This window comes from Tamandua tetradactyla, chromosome 5 (assembly GCF_023851605.1).
Source record: "Tamandua tetradactyla isolate mTamTet1 chromosome 5, mTamTet1.pri, whole genome shotgun sequence".
Classification (NCBI taxonomy): Eukaryota; Metazoa; Chordata; class Mammalia; order Pilosa; family Myrmecophagidae; genus Tamandua; species Tamandua tetradactyla.
Genome location: NC_135331.1, coordinates 9,512,050 through 9,528,005, shown reverse-complemented (window position 1 = coordinate 9,528,005; position 15,956 = coordinate 9,512,050). Strand labels below are relative to the sequence as shown.

At 36.4% G+C, this 15,956-nt stretch overlaps 2 protein-coding genes across 4 annotated transcripts in view; one reads left to right on the top strand and one right to left on the bottom strand.

Moving 5' to 3' along the window:
- Nucleotides 1-15,956, bottom strand: part of ZCCHC8 (zinc finger CCHC-type containing 8) — a 91,819-nt gene that overhangs the window by 13,770 nt on the left and 62,093 nt on the right. The gene's annotated exons all lie outside the window — the stretch shown is intronic.
- Nucleotides 2,656-15,956, top strand: part of KNTC1 (kinetochore associated 1) — a 172,055-nt gene continuing 158,754 nt past the window's right edge. The window contains exons 1-3 of one of the 2 annotated variants that reach the window (XM_077159713.1): nucleotides 2,656-2,852; nucleotides 4,010-4,190; nucleotides 4,757-4,859. The gene's annotated coding sequence lies outside the window, so the exon portion shown is untranslated. The remainder of the gene's footprint in view (nucleotides 2,853-4,009; nucleotides 4,191-4,756; nucleotides 4,860-15,956) is intronic. The other variant, XM_077159714.1, reaches the window with a different exon arrangement.

The window sequence follows — 15,956 nt, the reverse complement described above, 5'->3', positions numbered from 1 at the left end:
AGCTTGTACTCCTGCGTCTCTCTCATATGGAAGTAGGGAGAGAAGTCCAGGCACCGATTTTAATAAAAGAGGAAGCATTATGTACCAAGGAGGTCTCCGTGACATAGATGGCTCAGCTGTCCAATCCTTTCTTTCTTCCTTCTCATTAAAAGGGTCACATTTCTGCCTGCAAACAAGAAGCTTTGTTGCTAAACATCAACACTAAAGGAACAATTTTTTTTTTCTGTGTGACCTAAAGGTTTATTTTAAGAGACAAATAAGTCAGGCCTAAAATAAACATTGTTAGGATACTAACTAGATTAATAACCTGAGCTTGTGATTTAAGTCTGAGATGTGATCTAAATAAAGGTAAAAGGATAAAATATTTATTTCAGGGAAGCAAATAACCTTAAAAGACCTATCGTTTTTGGTATTTCCAAGAAAAAAAAAGTGTGTATTAAAACTCTTGAGGACGTCAGCTTTACACAAAGCTAGGTTTCCAGGAAGGAAGAATATTGTCCTTCCACCCCTTCAAAAAATTTGAGTTCTACCCTCTGCAAAGTCAAGACTCCATATATTTATCTTCTGTATCAGACGCTGCTAAAGCCTTGGCGCCTAGAAAACACTAGAATCTGGGGTTTCAAGAGTTTAGAACAATGCCAGCACCACAAATGTTAGCAGTTATATCTGAAGATCCAGGTTCCTCATTTTTCTCTCATATATAGCCTATATTATCTGAACATACAATTACAGAAAAATCTGTTTTCCATTCTAAACAAACAGATTTTCAGAGGTTGCATATGCAGTTCTAGGATACCAGCCTTCCTCAAAACAAAAGCATAAACTTACTGTATTATTCTTTTTAATAAGCAATCACCTATAGAATTATCTCATAAATGTAAGAATATTCAAAACATGCAGATAAAAAATTTTATTTGCAGTAGAAAAAAAAATGGGTTAGTTATCAGGACCTTGGAGAAGAAAGCAAAAAAATCCACAACCAAAAAAGGAAACATAACCCTAATAAGGTTCCCCAAAGTTTGGAGGTGTGTCAGAGCAGCCTTACCTTTATGCAAAGCCCAAAGGAACTGTTCAACCCCTGCTTCAATCCCTGAGCCTCTGTGATCATTCCCCATCTGCCAACAATCACTACCATTAAACTTAACATCAATAACTACCTTCCTATGAAAGAGATCCTGAAAAGGGTAGGAATTTAAAAGTTAGGTTCAGTTCTACACTATCTACATAAGAATACATGCTGAAAGCACTGAAGTCTTTTTAAATAATGAAAATTGATTAAATCAGTTGAATATTGCCTTTGCAGCTAAAATTCACTTAGAATTTGCTATTTCCTATTTCTACCACCGAAATGTACAGGATAACTCATTTCTAAAAAGCTGTCTTAAAAGACAGCCAAGTTAGAGACATAATTGAAATGGAACACGTCTAGTGAACCCATAAAGGGCTCATAGTCTCAAATAAAGTAAATCTAAGACTGTAGGGCATACATGTTTAAGAGAATAGGGACACATGACTGCTATAGGGGAAAAATAACATAAAACTGCTTTAAAAAGAGCAGTCCACCTCGAGAAATGGAACCTCTAATCTTTCTGATAATGAGAAGCTTTGTGGGTGGTGGTAAGAAAAATAAAATAGCCACCTGCATTGGGAATTGCCCAGAGAAGATCCATGACAGATAGGTTGTCCAGAAGACAAAAACAACTGACCTTCAGGGGGTTTGAAGAAAAGGGAACAGGTCCTACAGGGGTGCTGATAAGTATACAGGGTGATACCCCTAGTTTTAGTCCAGCATATCAGACTGGACAAGCATACCATACTAATCAATGTACATCTGCTCTCCACCATGTAAACTGGAAACTCTGTATCAGTCAACCAAAATTTTTCATCACATCTACTTCTTGGGTTATTTAAATATAAGACAGACATGTACAAGCACCCAGCATACAGGAAGACAGAGTTGGGGTTTTTTTTGGTTTATTTGTTTGAAGGAGAACAATCCTTAAGAAAATTACATGTTTTAACCCCAAGAGACTAGACTTCTGGACATCTCTATGAACAAATATCCACCTTTTCTTTCAACCCCAATTAGGTCCAAAGAGCACAGTAATATATTCAAAGCAAAATGATGACTTTTCAATTGTGATATATCTGGATTTGGTATTCTGGGTCATAAATAATTTATATCACTGATAAATTTAATAATGTCAAATTGTTATTTGTGTTGTGCTACAGATATATGTCCACAGAACAAAAATATTTCTTAAGGGAACAGGGAAAATTGATAGTAAATTATATAGCAAATAGAACTACTGACAACATACCCACTGCCAAAGTAAAAATACTTTGCTGCTGTACTATTAATTTTGAGTTTTCTGTTTTTAAATAAGCTGCCAAAAAAATAACCTGCCAGAGGATGTTTTAAAACAATGGTTTTCTTATTATGCAATCTTTTCCAGTAAAATAACATAGTGGCCCTAAGGTCAATTTCTTTACTTTTATCTACAGAAGCTGCAGAAACATCAACACAAATCCAGCAAAATGAGACAAAAAGGTACCTCATGGTGTCTCTGGAATCCAGCCAGGCCTCACAAGTCCATACCTGCCAGAAGCTTGGGCAAACATTTTGAGTAAACCTGGCTGTGAGGTCATGATTGATGATATCACAAAGGAGAATTTCTGATGTTGGTCTGCCTCTTGGTTGCTCCCTCACCACTTTAAAGAAAAACCAGGAAACGCTGTCTACCAGAATCTAGAGGCAATGACTCAAGATTTGTACCTTCTCCCAAGAAATTATCCTCCGCTTTTAATATTACCAGCATCCTTCTCCCTTGCTAACAGCACAAACAATGCAGGTAAGTACAGAAAAGCACATTTACCAAAATATTCAGCTGAATGCTAATAGTGAATACATGAGTTTCAAGTGTGCAAGTTCCATGTCAAACACCTTGACTCAGTATTGCCTCCTAGAAATTTAATCTAGGCAATCCTACCCAAAATAATTGAAAGCAGGGATTTGAACAGTATTTGCACACTGATGTTCGTAGTAGCATTATTCACAATTGGCAAAAGATGGAAGCAACCTGTGTCATCAACAGATAAATGGATAAACAAAATGTGATCTATACATACAATAGAATATTATTCAGCTGTAATAAGGAATGAAGCTCTGATACATGCGACAACATGGATGAACTTTGAAGACATCATGTTGAGTGAAATAAGTCAGACACAAAAGGACAAAAATTGCAAGATCTCACCAATATGAAATAAGCAGAATAAATTCAAAGAATCAGTAAACAGAATACATGTTACCAAGGGAGGAGTGTGAAAAGGGTATGGGGAATTAATACTTAATTGCTACAGAATTTCTGTTTGGAGTAATGGAAAAGTTTTGATGATAATGGTAGCAGAATATAATTAATGGCATGGAATTAAATATTTGAATGTGGTTAAAAGGGAAAATTTTAGATTGTATTTATGTTATTAGAATAAAATATTTTTAAAAAGCATACAACTGTACAACACAGTGAACCCTAATAGTACATACAATATTCTTTTATCAAGTGTAACAAAGGTACCATACTAATGCAAAATGTTAACAGGAGGGCAGGCAACAGTGGGTCAGTGGCAGAGTTCTCGCCTGCCACACAGGAGACCCAGGTTCACTTCCCGTTGTCTGCCACTTATGTGGCACTCATGTTAAAAAAAAAAAAAAAAAAGTTAACAGGAGGAGGAAAAGATGGGAACCCTGTCTTTCCAGCATGATTTTTCTATAAACCTACAACTTGTCTAATAAAAAAATTACTAAAAAAAAATGGTGTAGCTTAAAAATTAAAGTATGGAAAGAGGGCTAGACTGGAAAACAAGATGCTTGGATTCTATCCCAACTGGATGATCCTCAACAACTTATTTAACCCCTTCCAAGACCTCAGTATCTTCATTTATAGCCTGAGGATACTGCTTAAATAAGATTTGCTTCTAATTCCATCCTTCTGTGGTTCTGTTTTAGAGTTCAAATTGAAATGCTATCACTGAAAGGGCAAGGTTTCAAAAGTGAAAGGAAAGGGATTGAGGTTCCAACTCTGCCAAAGAGAACCCGGCCATTAGCGGAGAAAGAACCCAAATCTGATAAGATCAGCTTCTAACAAGTGTTTCCTGGCACACTCCAGCATGGCAGTGTATTGCCTGAGGTAAATCAGGCATCTACACTTTACCTTAGTTCGTCTGTAATGTTCCCCCCCCATCAGCAAAAAACTACTCCTCTATTTATGAAATCTGGGTATTCTGATGGGAGGCCAAGGAGTCGAGGAATGTGTGGTGAATTTAAACTGCCAGGAGGAGTTTAACAGTAAATCTCCAGAAAGCAAGCTGTATGGTAAACGGACTGCTAGCCCTGCTGGGGGACCTTGAGGAAATTCAGCACCAGAGAGGTGAAGTGACTTACCTGTAGAAAGCTGCACTCTGAGACTTGTGAGGACCGTTCCAAGTCTGAATATTTTATGTCTATGAACTTAAAAACAGAAGGGGGAAAAAAAAAAAGAGTTCCAAGAGTCGTGGAATGTCTAGCTTTAGAGTAAGCTGTCTCTGAAGCTGACTTTCAAGTCAAGCTTGAAAAAAAAAAATCACTGGGTGTTCTAAAAATCCTATTCCTGGGTTTGCGAGATTCATTCACAGCTTAATTCTGTCCCCTGAAGTCATGGTTACGTAAGGATCTGTTGTATGCTGTGCCATTTGCTGTCTCCCACCCCCAACACAGCAGGCACCGTGTAACCTGAGCTCCGGTCTGCTCCAGCCACTGAAAACACTTACACAATATCCTGGTAATTTTCCAGATTGACTTGGATTTCCACTAAAGAAAGGTAAATTACTTGATTTTTTTTTCTTCCTCTTTCAGTTTCATTTACACCGGCATTCTTAAATACACAGAAAAGACTGGTCCAAATAAAACCAAATGGCAATGACATATTTTCTTCAACTTCTAAGTACAACAGGGCAGGTTAAGTACTTCAACTTCACAGCAAACACTCAGAACACCTGCCTAGCTGCCTATCCAACTAGGATGCTGAAAATATCCTAGCTAGAATGAGCTTAGGTCCTTGCGGGGAACTCAGTCATGCCTTGACTCCCGTGAGCAAGCAGTTTATATACCCAAGCCCCATACGCTGCTGCTACATACAACACATTTCCATACACAAGGGCTTCCATGGGATACGAGAAGCGACTCTAAAAGAATAAAAGCAGACACATCACCTCCTCCTTTTCTGACTATTCTTTCTGCCCCCCTTCTCCCTTCTCTGGACTCTAGTACTGTGCAGTCTTCTATTGCTGAGTGATGAATCTTGTCTTGTTTGTACATCTTGCTATGACTAAGTTCCTCATGATCAGGGATGAGATGTGACTGGTCTTTGCATCCAAAGGACCTAAAAAGTATTTGGTACACCATAAGCGTTCAAAAAAAGCTTGCTGAATTGACTCAGCATCAAAACAAGAACCCAAAAGATGATTTTCAAACAACGTCACCATAGCTGCTCACCCTCTTCTTGGTGAAGAGGACAATGTTAGAGGGCTTCCCAAACCTGGAGCCTCTTTTAAAACTTAGGCCAATGCGGTTATTGGCTAACTATTCAATTACTACCACCAATGAGTGGTGTGAAAGAGCTGTAAGTCTCAAATTAGATCATTAGATATGTAGACACTACTATATACTTTTTAGGGAACACTGACAGAAATATAATGCGAGACAAATGTATAATTTTGAATTTTCTAGTAACCGTATTTTAAAAAATAAAAAGAAACAAGTGAATGCAGATATTTGTAAGAACTTTCTACTTGATATTTTGCAAACATTCAGTTTTGACAGCTGATCAAATAGTATCTAAGTTAGTATTTAATATTTAGAATTTAAGAACTTTGCTATCTGAATTTGTAGATTTTTTTCTTTGTTGCCTCAATTTTAAATTGGTTTATGGAACTTACTGTACAAACACAGGTTTTACAATGATTAAAAAAATGAAACAAGTGAAATTAATCTTAATAAAATATTTTAAGCCAATTATTTCCAAAATATTAATAATTCCAAAATGTAATCATATAAAAAATAGTAATAAGGTATTTTACATTTTTTTCATTCTAAGTCTCTGAAATCCATTGTTTAGTTCATGTTCACAGCACATCTAAATTCAGACTAGCTACATTTCTAGTGCTCACCCTGTATTGGACAGTGGAGGTCTAGCATATATATATGTTTAAGGCAGAATACTAAAAGCTCTCCTTTGGCATCTGTGATGGTCAGGTTCATGTGTCAACTTGGCCAGTTGACAGTGCCCAGTTGTCTGGCCAAGCAATCACTAGCCTAACCATTAATGCAAGGACACTTCATGGACTTAAATCATTAGTCAGTTGATTACATCTATGGCTGATTACATCTAAGATTAACTAATGGGAGTATCTTCTGCAATGAGAGTATCTTGCTGGATTTAATCCAATAAGTTGAAGATTTTTTAAGGGAGAGGTGAGGACTTCAGTAGTCAGAGAGAGAACTTTCATCTCTACTTCAGCCAGCCAGCCTCCCCTGGAGAAGTCATCAAAACCTTCATCAGATGAACATGCAACTATGTGATGATATTGTGAATTACTGATTATATATGTAGAACAGAATGATCAAAAGTCAGAATGTTGCGTTTGTTTGGTGGGTTTTTTTTGGTATTTAAAAAAAATTTTCTAATTAAAAAAAAAAACCTTCATCAGAGTTCCAGTTTTCAGGTTGCCCTATGGAATTTGGATTTCTGCATCACTTTTTATAAAAGTGAAACACTTTTATAAAATCTCATATTTAGAGATATCTCATGTTGGCTCTGTTTCCCTTGAGAACCCTGACTAATAACAGCATGTATACTGAAGCTATCAATCAGATGTACCTAACCCCCTGAGTATGCAACATTCATCTTTTCTTCTTCATTACAGTAAACATGTGAGGAAAAGGACAGAAAAATCTAAACTCTTTTGAATAAAAAATTGTGAATAACTTAATTGTTCTTAGGATAATAAAAGGAAAGCACAGCACTTTGTTAAAGAACTCTGAAGTATCTATTTAACAGGGGTTACATTATGTATAAAGAAGTCTGCTTGTGACACAAGGCACTACCCAGTCCAATAAACAGCTCAACCATAAAAGCCTAAACACATCCACACAAAACCCAAAGCAAAGTACAGAGACTGAGTCATGAATGAAAAATTTAGTGTGTTCCAAGACGCAGAAAAGAAACCTGAGAGTTAGTGACAGGCAGATTCCAGGCCAAAGTGCAGGAGGCAGCATTACAAGTACAAAGAGGGAAGTGAACATTATTCTACTGAAATAACATCATGCTTAGCTTTTTCTTTCTTTCTGATTGCAGGAAACCAATAAAGAATTAAGGAATGGCTTGATAAGAATGAGGGAAAGATAGGCTTGGAGACTGGAGGGAAAAACTGTAGGAGAAAAAAAAAGTTAAGCTATGCCTACACGGTAGTTATCTGTTTTTTTACTAATCTGGTACTTTTCTCCTAAACTCTAGTAAAGTTGCCTTTGATTTGAAACTGTCAAGTAGCTATAATTTAAAATGTAAGACCCAGGGAAGAAAAAGCATAACTGTTTCAGTGTCCCATGTTTTAACATTTTCTCAACGTGGAGCATATTCCCTATTCACGTTTAACAACAGCAGAATAGAGGCATCTAACCCAAGGTACTGGGTTTGGAAGCACGAATGGGGTCAGTCACTATTAGCTGATAAGGAATGACACAAAATGACCAAAGGTCATCCTTTGTTCTGGCCTCCCAGAATCTTGCCACTTGTATATAAGGGAAAATGTGTGTGATATCACCAAACCCAGCTTAGGGCACAGGCAACAAAAGAGCCACTGCTTCAAATCAGTGCAATTGAGATAAACTGTAGAGAAGATAAAGTAGAAGACTGGAATCATTTGGTTTCGGTAGCAATTAAGTGGTTGATTTAAAGGACAACAGAACATAATCTTAAGCATGAAATGGTAGTCTACTAAATCTGATGCCTTTTATGACAGAGAGAGAAGGGCAGGATTTCAAATTGTCCCCTCTATTTCTTCATTCAACCATCTTCAACAGAGTATTATAAGAGTTAGGAAGAATGAAAAAAAATTAACCAAGAAAATAGATCATACAAACTGTCAAAAATAAACACATGCAATTAAGTGGAAGAGCACAGTTTTCTAATTAAAGCAGGGAGACTCCACCTTCCAGAGAGGTGGATTCACCCTCCAAGGTATATGTCTAAAGGATGAAGCAGTGGTTCCCAAATTTATTCAAGAGGCCAGAGCATCTGGACATAGTGTTCTTCACAGAACACCATTAATTATTAAGATATAGTACAATGCCTAAAAGTTCTAAGTATATAGTAGCAGAAGTCTAAGACTTCAAACAAAAACTTAAGACTTTATACTAAGCTCAAAATGAATTTAAGAAAATCACTGCTCATTATTCAGTTTTTCATATGAACTGTAAAAAGCAGCATCTAGTCTACCTTGAAGATCACCAACCTTCTCCAAGCACCACATGGCTAAAGAAAACTGCACCTGATAAGGACTGAAAGTTGCCTGATGCCGCTCTCACAGCCAGTTCAAGTTACTTTTGTACTGCTTTTGATAAATCCACAAGCTGAAGACTGGGCTGGTATAATATAATTGTGTAGTGTTAAGTTATACATTTCAACAATCATTATAAAGCATGCTACAAACATGTAAAGCATGTTCCAATAAAGTAAGGTAAATAAATGATGGGGAAAAGGAGATGTGGAAGACAGGTAGAATTAAAATGCAAAATACACCAACTTAACTACGGTGCCACTTATCAATACTTTCAGACAGATCTACATTTCTGTCAAATTTCTTCTTAGAACAAATTACCTTGTTTTTACAGGATTTACTTTCACTAATACCAAAGAGTTATATGCCAAAATAAGAGCACTTAGAGCTATTCTTCAAAAACAATGCCCTCACTGTCTTCACTTGCAACAAGGGAGCCTTTTTGTTAAATTCCCACCAGTGGGCCTTCCATATGGTATATTACTCAACAGATATTTACTGAATATTAAAGTCATGCAGATTATCTTTTTTTCATTCCATTGACAAGAATAAACATCAATAACATCTCCAATTCCTGAATAGCTCCATTAAAAATCCTATCATATAGGTCAAGCCTACTTGAAATTAGGCCTAAGAGTCATCCCCAAGAGAACCTCTTTGTTTCTCAGATGCAGCCTCTCTCTCCAGCCAACATAACAAGCAAACTCACCACCTTCCCCCTTGTCTATGTGGGACATGACTCCCAGGGGTGTGGACCTTCCTGGTAATGTGGGACAGAAATCCTGGAATGAGCTGAGACTCAGCATCAAGGGATTGAGAAAACCTTCTCAACCAAAAGGGGGTAGGGAGAAATGAGACAAAATAAAGTGTCAATGGCTAAGAGATTCCAAACAGAGTCGAGAGGTCATCCTGGAGGTTATTCTTACACATTAAATAGTTATCACCTTGTTAGTCAAGATGTAATGGAGAGGCTGGAAGGCACTGCCTGTAAATATGGAGCTGCGTTCCAAAAGCCATGTTTCTTGAAGATGAGTGTATAATGATATAGATTTCACAATGTGACTGTGTGATTATGAAAACCTCGTGTCTGAGGCTCCTTTTATCTTTTTTACCTTATCAACAGATGAGTAAAACATACAGAATAAAAATAAATAATAGGGGGAACAAATGTTAAAATAAATTCAGTAGATTGAAATGCTAGTGATCAATGAAAGGGATGGGTAAAGGGTATGGTATGTATGAATTTTTTTCTGTTGCCTTTTTATTTCTTTTTCTGAATTGATGCAAATGTTCTAAGAAATGATTAGGATGATGAGTATGCCACTATGTATGAAATTGTGAATTACTGATTATATATGTAGAACGGAATGATCATATGTTAAGAATGTTTTTGTTATATTTTTAAAAAATTAATTTAAAAAATTTATTTTTAATCTTATAAAAAAATTAAAATCTTTAAAAAAATCTTATGATGTCTGTTATCATCACCTTGGGAAAGACTTAAAAAGCAACTGATAAAATCAATCTATCAATGTTAAGTATTGAGAATATCATACAATAAGATATATAAGTAAGTAGAAAGTTTTACAATATCTTCCCATCAAAATCAGATGTAGAATTTTATCAAACATTCAAAAAAGAACTAACACCAATCCTGCTCAAACTTTTCAAAATATTGAGGAAAAAAGAACATTACCTAACTCATTTTATGAAGCTAACATACTAAAATACCAAAACTGGGTAAAAATACATAAGAAAGGAAAACTACAGGCCAATTTCCCTAACGAACATAGAGACAAAATTCTCAACAAATACTAGCAAATCAAATCCAACAGCACATTAAAATAATTATACACTATGACCAAGTGGGGTTTATACCAGGAATGCAAGGATGGTTCAATACAAGAAAATGAATTAATGTAACAGAGCACATTAACAAATCAAAAGGGAAAAATCACATGATCATCTTGATTGACACTGAAAAATCACTTGACAACATTGTTTTCTTTTGTAAACACTTCAAAGGTAACTAGGAATCAAAGATAACTTACTTCAATATGTTAAAGGGCATATATAACAAACCCATAGGGCGTCCTACTCAATGGAGAGAAACTAAAAGCTTTCCTGCTAAGGCTGGGAACAAGACAAGGATGCCCTCTGTCACTATTATTATTCAACATTGTACTAGAAGTTCTAGCTAGAGCAATCAATCAGGCAGGAAAAAAAGAAATAAAAGGCATCCAAATTGGAAAGGAAGAACTAAAACTCATTATTTGCAGATGACAGGATACTATACTTGGGAAATTCTGAGAAATCTAAAACAAAGTTATTTGAGCTAATAAACAAATTCAGCAAGGTGGTGGGATAGAAAATTAATGTGCAAGAATCAATAATATTTCTGTACACAAGCAATGACCTAACTGAGGAGTCAATTAAGGAAAAAAATTTCATTCAAAATAGCAACTAATTCCATGTGGGGGACCTGGGTTTGATTCCAAGATCATATACCCCTACCCCCACCAAAAAAAAAAAAGGCAACTAAAGGAATCAAGGAATGAACTTAACTAGGGATGTAAAGGACTTGTACACAAAAAACTACATAACACTGCTAAAAGAAATCAAAGAAGACCTAAATAGGTAGAAAGACATTCCCTGCTCATGGATAGAAAGGTTAAATGTAGTTAAGATGTCAATTCTACCCAAACTGATCTACAGATTTAATGCAGTATCAATCACAATTCCAACAACTTACTTTGAAGACTTGGAAAAGCTAGTTACCAAATTCATATAGAAGGGAAAGAGACCCCCATTAGCCAAAAGCATTCTATGAAAGAATGAAGTAGGATTAACACTTCCTGGTTTTAAAATTTATTATAAAGCCACAGTGATCAAAACAATATGGTACTGGCACAAAGACAGAAGTATTGACCAATGGAATCAAATCGAGAGCACAGAAATAGGACCACCACATCTGTAGCCAACTGATCTTCAACAAGGCACCCAAATCCACTGAACTGGGACAAAATAGTCTTTTCAATAAATGGGCATGGGAGAACTGGATATTAACAGCCAAAAGAATGAAAGAGGACCCTTACCTTATACCCCATATAAAAATTAACTCAGAGTGGATCAAACACCTAAACATAAGAACCAGTACTATAAAGCTCCTAGAAGAAAATGTAGGGAAACATATTCAAGCCCTAGTAATAGAAGGTAGCTTCCTAAACTTTACACTCAAAGCACAAACAACAACAACAAAAAAATAGATAAATGCGAACTCCTCAAAATCAAATGCTTTTGTGTCTCAAACATTTTTTTTAAGATGAAGAGGAAGCCAAGTCAATGGTAGAAAATATTTGGAAATCACATATCAGGTAAAGGTTTGATATCTGGTATACATAAAGAAATCATACAACTCAACAACAAAAGAACAACAACCCAATTATAAAATGGGCTAAAGATATGAATAGGCATTTTTCTGAACAGCAAATACAGATGGCTAAAATGCACATGAAGAGATGCTCATTTTCATTAGCTATAAAGGGAATGCAGATCAAGACTACAGTGAGATACCATCTCACAACTATAAGAATGGCTGCTATTAAACAAACAGGGAACTACAAATATTGGAGAGGATGTGGAGAAATTGGGACACTTATGCACTTCTGGTGAGAATATATAATGGTACAGTCACTACAGAAGACAGTTTGGCAGTTCCTTAGGAAACAATAGCAAGTTACCCCTATGACACAGCAATACCACACCAATGTTCACAGCAGCATTATTCACAATCACAAAAGAGTAAACAATCCAAGTGCCCATCAACAGACGAGTGGATTAACAAAATGTGGTATATACATACGGTGGAATATTATGCAGGAGTAAGACAAAATGACATTCTGAAGCGCATGACAATATGGATAAGCCTTGAGGGCATAATGCCGAGTAACATAAGCCAGACACAAAAGGACAGATGCTGTATGACCATGGTAAAGGTAAAATCAGAGGCTTATAATACAGAATAGAGGGAACCAAGAGATACATGAAAGCCAGAGATGGGTAAATGGTTAGCTAATGAGGCTGAACTTTTCCGTAAGGTAACAGAAGTGAACGCAATTCACTAGTGGGTCTATAAGTAATATTACCATATTGGAGCTGAACATGATTGAAAAGGGGAGGTATAGACCCATGTGTCTCACTGATTATTACTACAAATATACAAAAGTTCTCGTATGAACTATTGCAAAGCTATGACTCTTGTACAAAGAGTGTATAAATTCAGGGTATAGGGGGAAAACTGCTATTGTATGTTATAGGCTATGTTTAACAGGAAAACATCAACAGTACCTCAGCTACACCAGAGGTAAGTAATGGGGGGAGGGACAAGACTAAAGGGGTGGTTAAGAATTTTTATTTGTTGAGGGTGTGTTTATTGGTTATCTTTCTCCTAGGAACAATGAAATTATCTAAAATTGAGAGTGTTGATGGACTGTTGACTTTGGACATTATACATGATGCCCAATGAATGCAGGTGGCTGAAGAATGCACTGTGTGAAAAGTAGATTGGCAAACGATGGTGTATACATATGATCGAATAGTGTGCCGCTACAAGAAGGAATGATGTTGTGAGGCATACAACATTATGAATGAAACTGTGGGACATTTAGTGAGACAAAAGAAGCCAGAAACAACAGATCAAATATCGTATGGTCTCATTTAGAAAATACTTACAAGAAAACGGGGGCCTAGATTGAAAAAGCTCTTATAGCAGTCACATTTAGTATGGAGTGGTAATTGTTATTTCTGGATTTTGAGAGGCTGTTTTATACATGTATAACCTGGTATCTAGAGATAAGAACAAAGGTGATCAGGTCGGGTTTCAGGGAATTCAGAACACAGCTAGGTAAGAAAGACATTGTCTATATTTTAGAACCTCATCGACTCTCTGAGATTAAAAGAAGAAAGTTTTATTTTGTCCAGAATCTAAATTTTCTGTAGCACATAATCTGTCTGGATAGATCATTTGAGCAATCCAATCCAAACTCGGGGAGCACAAAATAAGAATGAGGACATTTAATCCTATATAACTTAATATAATGCCTGGATACATCCCAGAGTATATTAAGCAGATAACCAAACAGTATTGGCAAAGTCCTTTGAGGGACGGGAGAAAAAAATATGGAACTATTCAACTTTATCACCAGGGAAACCCCTGATACTGTGTCAAACATTAGAGACACCGAAATCAATAGGCCAAGTGCTTGACCTTGAGGCTTGCTCTTGTGAAGGTTATGGATGTAGCGGAGAAGCTAAGCCTACCTATAGGTATGACCAAGAGTTACTACCAGAGGACCTTTTTTGTTGTTCAGATGTGGCCCCTCTCTCTCTAAGCCCAACTCTGCTAGTGAAACCACTGCCCTCCCCCCTATGTGAGACATGACATTCAGGAGTTAAAGTCTGCTTGATAGTAAGGGAGATGACTCCCAGGGATAAGCCCAGCCCTGGTACTCTGGGCTCAACAATGCCATCCTGATCAAAAGGGGGAAAAGAAGTGCAACAAATAACGTATCAGTGGCTGAGAGAGTTCAAACAGAGTGAAGAGCCTGCTCTGGAAGCCACTCTTATGCGCACTTCAGTTAGACACTGCTGTGTATCATAACTTGCCAAACCCCAACCAAAACCATTCCTACCAACCCTAAAGAACACCTAGGGCGTTATATAAAGATTCTACAAAGGTTCCATGCACTAGGGTAACTTTCCAGAAACCTACAAACTCCAGATGGGTCCCTGGACTGGTAAGTCCTAAAATGCAGAGGGGCCAGCCTCTCCAGAACATTAAGTAGTTCCATCCCCCATCCCATATTATTGACAGCCTTTTTCAACATGAAAAAATTAGAATGGGCATAGTCCAAAGAGTGAGAGAAAGATAAAGGTGATGGTGGAGTTATACAAAGAAGTTGGGTTTAACAAATGAGTATGACTGCTGAATCATTATACTAATATTTCTTTTAGTCTCTAGTATCTTAGAGCAACTAGAAGTTAAAACCTAAAATTGTGGAACTGCAACCTATACCAAACTCTGAAATCTGTTCTATAACTAATTGTTGCGATGTGCTTTGATATTTATTGTTTTGTATACATGTTATTTGTCATTTAAAAAGTCTATTGTAATGATAAATGCACAGCTATATGATGATAATGTGAACCAATGATTGTACATTTTGGATGATTACGTGGTATGTAAATATATAATACATACCAATAAAAGTAATAAAAAAGAAAAAATTAGATGTAGAATTTTAAGTGATTAAAGACTCAGTTTCAGATGTTTGCTGAGTGAAATTAGTACACGGTATGCTTAAAAATTATATAATTTTTAAACTTAAAATGTGTATGTCATAGTACAGAAAACAAGCTGTACTTGTTTCCAGAGTTTCAAAAGTCTATAGCAGTTTTTAAAAAAAGGAAGGGGAGAGAACTAAAAGCCAACCAAAGCAAAGAGAGCTGAGGTATTTGACAAAATTTTTTTTTTGAAGATGGAACTCTGCTCCATGATGCAACTGCCTACAATAACGAATGTCTTTGTACAGGTCACTTTGCCTGAAGGTTTGTCATGTTCATTCTACTTAGATAAGCAGAAAATAAGCAGCCTCCCAAAGTTCCTCCATCTACAAAACAATTTTAACAGCAAATGAAAATATGGCATGCTGAATAATTTAGAGCTATTCTGCTCATTTGCACAAAGCTTCTACAAAATTTCTGTGACTCTGTAACTCTGAGGTATACCACTAGCTTAGAGAAGGATTTTAAAACGGACTGAGATGACCAGGCCTGGTTACTATCTCCCAGAAGAACTCAGTAAGTCCACAGCAGTCAATTATACTAATGTGTAAAAAGGAGCGTGTGCTTAAATACAGCATCAGAATAGTTTAGAATCAGAAGAGACCTTAGCAATCTAGTTCAACTTCCACAATTTACCACTGAGGAAAATGATTCTAAGAAGTGAATCACTTGGCAAGGTCATTACCACAAATGGCCTAGAACTTAAACTTTTATCTTCAGATTAAAGACTCCTAACCCTAAAGTATGCTGATATATAAAAGATTCTGATTTGTAGCATATGGAATGAGATGAATGAGTCCAGCTCAAGGCAAGTGAAAACTGGTTCCACTTGTCAATCTTCACAAAGCAATAAAAGTAGGCACACTGTTGCTTATCCTTAAACAGTCAGAAATTTCCATACTAAAATACATGCCAACTGTTTGTTCTGAACAAGAAAGGAGCACCAAGACGACTCACAGAAGAATCGATGTCTTCCTTATCGTTTTTCTCTTTTCTCTTTTTAAAAGCTCTCTTGTTTT